This window comes from Lolium perenne, chromosome 3, assembly GCF_019359855.2.
Source record: "Lolium perenne isolate Kyuss_39 chromosome 3, Kyuss_2.0, whole genome shotgun sequence".
Lineage (NCBI taxonomy): Eukaryota > Viridiplantae > Streptophyta > Magnoliopsida > Poales > Poaceae > Lolium > Lolium perenne.
The window spans coordinates 39,143,901-39,151,045 of NC_067246.2; the positions used below are offsets into that span (position 1 = coordinate 39,143,901).

Here is a 7,145-nt window from a genome sequence, read left to right on the forward strand (position 1 = left end):
GATTTCCAATCCGAACCACGGGCGACGGTTTTTCCATTTTCGGGGTGCCGGAAGGGCTTTTTTTTGTGAAGCAGCTACATGGTGCGCATTTCAGTATCGCGCGGGACCTCCGCGCAGCGGTAGGATACCTCCTACGCACCACCTATCACATGCCATATGCGCGCGGAAGCCATCTGGGAATCCCACCCGCTTCCTGCGGTGCCCCGCCGAATCCGCTGGAAACTGACCGGATTTGAACTGGGGCGACACTTTCCTTCGCTCAATAAATGGAGGGAAAAATGGTTTTAGGTCTAGGATGCGTCATTTTATGTGCTAAATGTTTTCCGTTTCGCGCGTTGGCGGACGGGTGCAACCGCGCGCCCGGTACGGCCATACCGCATGTCCCGGCGGCCCCGTTTTGCAGCTTGGCAAAGCAAACGGACCCAAAAATCGAGCGGTGCCGCGTGGCGTCATTTTATGTGTCCTAGTACCCACTGCAAAACACGGAACTGGGATAGGGCAAGTTTCTTGGAGAACCCTTCACGATCAGGGCTCTCTCGTCCGAGTTCTATGGCTTTTAGGGGAAATGAGTAGGAAACGGCCCGTTTCACCACATAGTTTGTCGAACGAGGCCATATTTGGCACGTGCGTGGGCCCTAGGATGGGAAGCAAGGCCCGGTCGCGGATTTCCAATCCGAACCACGGGCGACGGTTTTTCCATTTTCGGGTGCGGAAGGGCTTTTTTGTGAAGCGGCTACATGGTGCGCATTTCAAAGATCGCGCGGGACCTCCGCGCAGCGGTAGGATACCTCCTACGCACCACCTATCACATGCCATATGCGCGCGGAAGCCATCTCGGGAATCCCACCCGCTTCTGCGGTGCTCGCCGAATCCGCCGGAAACCGACCGGATTTGAACCGGGGCGACACTTTCCTTCGCTCAATAAATGGAGGGAAAAATGGTTTTAGGTCTAGGACGCGTCATTTTATGTGCTAAATGTTTTCCGTTTCGCGTTGGCGGACGGGTGCAACCGCGCGCTCTGACAGCCATACCGCATGTCCCGGCGGCCCCGTTTTGCGCAGTTGGCAAAGCAAACGGACCCAAAAAATCGAGCGGAGCCGCGTGGCGTCATTTTATGTGTCCTAGTAACCACTGCAAAAGACGGAACTAACCGCGCGCCCGGTACGGCCATACCGCATGTCCCGGCGGCCCCGTTTTATGTGTGGCGTCATTTTATGTGTCGGAGTCATTTTATGTGTCGCCACCCTCAGCTCCTCCACCCCGCGCGCTCAGCTCCTAGCAACCACTGCAAAAGTAAATAAAGAAATAAAAAGGAAAAAAGAAAAAGGAAAATAAAAATAGAAAGAAATAAAAATAGAAATTAAAAAAAAAAGTGTGCCGACGGCCTAGCCGTCGGCACAGATAGGGTTAGTAATTAAGTGGTCGGGCCGACCGACCCCGCACGCCCTCACTGCCGAAGCTCCAACCCCGCGCGCCATCGCCAAAGCCCACGCGCCGCCGCCAACCCCGCGCGCCGCCTACCTCGCGCGCGCCGCCGCCTCCACCAACCCCGCCCGCCGCCGCCTCCACCAACCCCGCCCGCCGCCGCCGCCTGCGCCAACCCCGCCGTCGCCTCCACCACCCCGGGCGCCGCCGCCGCCTCCCCTGCTCCGCCACTGCCCTCCCCAACCCCGCCGTCCCCTCCTCCTCACCGTCGCCGCCGTCCCCTCCTCCTCACCGTCGCCGCCGTCGCCTCCTCCAACCCCGCGAGCCCGTCCTCGCCTCCGTCGACGTCTACACGGCCACACCTTCCTCCCCGTCGCCGGCAACTCCTCCTCCACCTCCTCCAGGGTGAGCACGGTTCCTACTCACCCTCCCCGCATGCTACCTTTTTTTTTGTTTGTTTCTAAAAAATGTTGAAATCTGGATACTATTCAAAGTACTTAAAACTACACTTCTACAAATAATCTATCCATCTATGAACTTTGTTTTGGTTTTTGGGTAAATAAAATTTTGGACATAATTAAAATCTGATATAAAATTTTGGAAGAAGCTGGATGAGGTGAACGCCGCCGCCCAAGAAGACCTCGCGGGCGTGCAGGACCATGTCAACTTCACTTTGCAGGTCACGCACCCCCTTCTTAATTAGATTCGGGTTTCCTCTATAGGACGCAGATTTAGGGCGGAGGAGCGGAATCCCCGATGCCTGTTCGTGGGGTCTCGGATTGGGGGCGGTTCCTGGATTCGTGATGCGGTATTTTAGGGATTCGCATTTTACTTTTCCGGCGGCTAATTTTAGAGTAGAGGCAGCTAATCCTGCGGCAGTCATGAAATTATGTGGGTTCTTGAAGGAGTTTCCTCTATCCAATTGCACTGTACTGTGATGCTAATTGTTTCGGCTATTTCAGGGTTATTATTCTTGGATACTTAGATTGTTCTGATGCAGTTCACACGATAAATTTTGGCCTTTTTTTTACCATACACTATTGTAGATTTTATATGGAACACCAGAATTTTGGTGGACTGTAGCTCATAGATATGTGGGAATTTTAGTAAGCCAAGTAGTGGCGCATGGATGCTGTTTTTTTTTTTATATATTGGGTTCTCTTTGTGATATTTTCTATTGCTGGTCTTAATCCTGTAATCTGCTTAGCATTGCTGTGCTGTATGTGGTGTGGTCACTTAAAATAGTGAAACAATAATGTCAAGTTTCTAGATTTGATGTATAATTTTGGACATAATTAAAATCTGATATAAAATGAGTATTATGGCATAATTCATATCTCTCAAATTACAAATCTAAATTGTGCAAATTATATATCCATTTTCAGCAGAAAAATGTGAGGATTTCAAATCTGAATTTGTCATGCATCATTGGCATCATCTCTGAATTGTCCAGATTAAATATGCAACATGAACAAAAACTATATGATTTTAACAATTTGAATTTGTTGTTGTCTAAACTAGGCCGATGGCGTGACGACCCCGGGTCCCTACTGCTTGACACGATTCGAGACGGTCGCCGACATCGCCGAGGGTGAGCTAAAACTCCACCTCCTCCATATTTTTTACATCACTAGATTCATTTTTCAAGTAAAGTTGCGTAACCTAGGTGTCACTTCCCGTCCGCGAGCGTTACGCGGATAAATATGCATTAGTGGTCGGCATATTTTCAACCGTAACGCTTGCGGCATTTACGGGACAGTCGGCGGATGCGTAGTTGTCTACGTTTTCCATGTTCTACTCCGGTCCGAGTCAGGATTTCGGCGGCGCCTCCCCATTGTTCTCCGGATGCACATCCTCTCGGTTTTTTGCCGAGACGTGTATCGGGAGAGCAGCGGGGAGGTGCTGCCGAAATTCTGACTTGGACCGGGGTAGAGCATGGAGAACGTAGCCAACTACGGATCCGGCGGCTGCTAGGAGCCCACCTAGTAGAGATGTAGGTTGATGCATGCGTTTCGCCCGGTAAAATAAAAATATGATGCATTTAATTTCATGGTACTATTTGTTGTTTGTCTCCCAATCAAGCAGAGGATGGCTGATAATGGGTGGATGTACAGTGGCCGTGCTAGTTCGACTGAAATGACAGAAGAGTGGGTATGGAAGACCAATTTATTAGTGAAGGAGTTAGCGCGTGGTTCAAAGTCAGGCGTTCGTCCAAGTTGCCCTTGCGCTCGTTGCAAGAGGCGTCATCGTCACGGAAAGGATGATATGACTAAACATCTTTGGTTGAATGGGTATATGCCTGATTACGTCACGTGTGTCGACTTTACTCGCATTTAACGTGACAGAGGTGAGGTGATGAGGCAGCGAATCGATGGCAATGAGGACGATGGGATTAGATACTTGCTAGATGATCTCCACGATGCCTACATGCCAGAATCGCCAGAACAGGAGGAACCGCCAGAACCTGAGGGACCGCCAGAACCGGAGGAACCGCCAGAACCGGAGGAACCCGAGCCTACCGCAAAGGCCTTCTATGATATGATGGCTGCGGCTAAGAGGCCTCTATACGAGGGTGCAAAAATTTCTCAGCTCGATGCCATCGCGCAAGTACTAGCCGACAAGGCCCAGTTCGACAAAGACACCGTGCATGCTTTGAAAAATTTGGTAATCGTTGGTAACATGTTGCCCGAAGGCCATTGTCTGCCTAAAACCATGTATGCAGCAAAGAAAATGTTGAAAGCGCTCAGCATGGATTATGTGAAGTATGATTGTTGTCCCAAAAACTGTCTTTTGTTTTGGAAAGAGTTTGCGGATGACAAATATTGTAGCAAGTGTGGGTCCTCTAGGTATCATGAGATAACCAGAGCTAATGGTGAGAAGGTGCAGACAAAAGTCGCCGTGAAGATTCTTCGTTATCTCCCGTTCATAAAAAGAATCCAACGGCTTTACATGTCCGAGGAGTCAGCCAAACAGATGACGTGGCATAAGAACGGGTTGAGATTCAAGGACGCGGAGGGACGACTAAACATGGGGCACCCATCTGATGGTAAAGCATGGCAGAACTTCGATGCAAAACACCCTGATAAGGCAAATGATGCTCGGAATGTCAGAATTGCGATAGCAACCGATGGATTCAATCCATATGGTATGTCAGCATCCGCGTACAGCTGTTGGCCCGTGTTTGTTATTCCGCTCAATCTCCCTCCCGGAGTCCTTATGCAAAGGAAGACCATATTCCTGTCGATGATCATTCCAGGGCCTGATTACCCGGGGAAGAATTTGAGTGTATTCATGCAACCGCTTGTGGATGATTTGCACCACTCTTGGCACCATGGGACCTTGACATACGACCGAGCAACGAAGACAAACTTTGTCATGAAAGTTTGGTTCCAATATTCCATGCACGACCTACCTGGGTACGCTCTATTTTGCGGGCATTGTACAGCTGGTAGGTTTCCATGCCCAAGTGTGCAGTGCACCGATTGGAGTTCATTTGGCTGAATGCGGGTCGCAAATATGTCGCATTTGACAAACATCGAAAGTACCTCAAAAGAGGGCATCGGTTCAGAGGAGACAAAAAGAACTTCACAAAGGGCAAAGTTGTGCGTGAAGAAGAAACGATACCAAAGTTCAATGGTGAAACTGTTGATGGTGAGCTACGTGCTCTCCAGCGTAGTAAAGAACCCGGCAAAACATATGTGGGATATGGTGAGACACACAACTGGACTCACGTGCCAGGCTTAACGCAGCTCGAGTATTACAAGGATCTCGAACTTCCCCATAACATCGATATGATGCACACCGAAAAGAATGTGGGGGAGTCCGTTTTTAACACCGTCCTGAACATTCCTGACAAGACAAAGGATAATGTCAAGGCTAGAGTCGATGTTGAGAATCTGTGTGACAGGCAAAGACTACACATGCATCCTCCTGAGGGCAATAGAAAAAATTGGGTCAAGCCGCATGCCAACTACGTGCTTGATAATCTCCAGAAGAAGGAGGCAATGATGTGGCTGAAATACGCCGTTATGTTCCCAGATGGCTATTGTTCGAATATGAGTAAGGGAGTCAATCTTACAACAGGAAAAGTAAACGGGCTCAAGAGTCACGACTATCATATATGGATTGAGCGACTGATGCCGGTGATGGTTCGAGGGTATCTCCCCGAGCATGTCTGGCGAGTGCTTGCGGAGTTGAGCCATTTCTTCCGCACGGTCTGTGCTAAGCAGATATGTGAGTCGGTGATTGCGAAGTTGCATGATCAAGTGCCGGAGTTGTTATGCAAGTTAGAGATGATCTTTCCACCAGGTTTCTTTACTCCGATGTTACATCTCATTGTGCATCTTGCGAACGAGGCACTCTTGGGTGGACCGGTGCAGTATCGTTGGCGCTTTTGCATTGAGAGAGAGTTCAAGTATATTCGAAACAAATGTGGCAACAAAAATAAGATTGAAGCATGCATAGCTGAGGCAACTATCCTCCGGGAGATGGCAGACGCCACGACAACGTACTATGCGGATGATGTTCCCACTATGCATAACCCGATATCTCGGTACAATATCGACGAGCCCAAGCATGACCCCAAGCTCCTCCTCTTCAAATGTCACGGTGGCAAGGCTGGTGCCTCTAAAAAGGGCATCTTGACAAAGGAAGAGAAAGATTGCATAATGTTTTATGTGGTTACGAACATGCAAGAAGTGCTCAAATTCATAAGGTAAAATGGTGAACAAATTACTTTGCTATTAGTAACTCGATTTTTTGGTCTAATACGTTTTTCTTCCTTTTAGCCAATACAAGGATGAATATTGGACGAGATCGACGGATCCCTCTGATGCGGAGATGGAGATTCTTTTGAAAGAGAGTCGTCCCGGAAAGAAAAAATTCCTGGATTGGTTCTACGAAAAAGTAATTTCTAACAAGTCCCTTTTATCCAATACTTTTGCAATCCGTGACTTGTCCCTCTTATTACACGTAACTAATGCAAAGAAACAATTTGAACTGAATTTGTAGGGAGGTGATCCCAACGTTGAGATGACGGATGAGCTGAGATGTGTTTCCCAGGGTTGCAACCGTAGAATCTCAATGTATGAGAAGTACGATGTGAATGGGTATCGCTTCCATACAGAGTATCACCAGAAGAATCGGCCTAACCCAAAAACTATAAATACTGGGGTCTTCACCAAAGGATCCGATGACATAGAATACTACGGAAGGTTAGAGAATGTATACGAGCTGACATTCAATAGGACAAACATACAACTCAATCTCGTTGTGTTCAAATGCCACTGGTTCGACCCACAAGTTGGACAGAGAAGCACTCCTTCCATTGGGTTAGTGGAAGTTAGGCCTTCAACCTGCTATAGCGGAGCCGATGTCTTTGTTGTGGCTCACCAAGCCAAGCAAGTTTATTATTTGCCCTACCCATGTCAAAAGGAGTACCTCAAAGGCTGGGAAGTCGTGTTCAAGGTATCACCACATGGTAAGCTACCCATGCCCTCCGACGAGGATTACAACAACATTGACCCTGTAACATACGAGGGAATTTTTTATCAAGAGCAAGAGAACTTTGGGGATTTCGAAATAGAAATTGGTCTTGAGGACCTCGAGAACGAGGCACATCTTCATGGTGAAACAGTGGTGGACCTAAAGGACATACAAATGCTCACCAAGTTACATGAGGGCAATGGGTCCCTTTTTTTATATCTGCGGCGCTTGACATC

At 48.5% G+C, this 7,145-nt stretch overlaps 1 long non-coding RNA gene across 1 annotated transcript; it reads left to right on the forward strand.

The window, feature by feature from the left end:
* The first annotated feature begins 5,837 nt into the window (after positions 1-5,837).
* On the forward strand, positions 5,838-6,640 carry LOC139838398 (uncharacterized). Its single transcript, XR_011754747.1, has 3 exons — positions 5,838-6,139; positions 6,213-6,330; positions 6,436-6,640. It is a non-coding gene; the product is annotated as an uncharacterized lncRNA (long non-coding RNA).
* Positions 6,641-7,145: the final 505 nt, after the last annotated feature.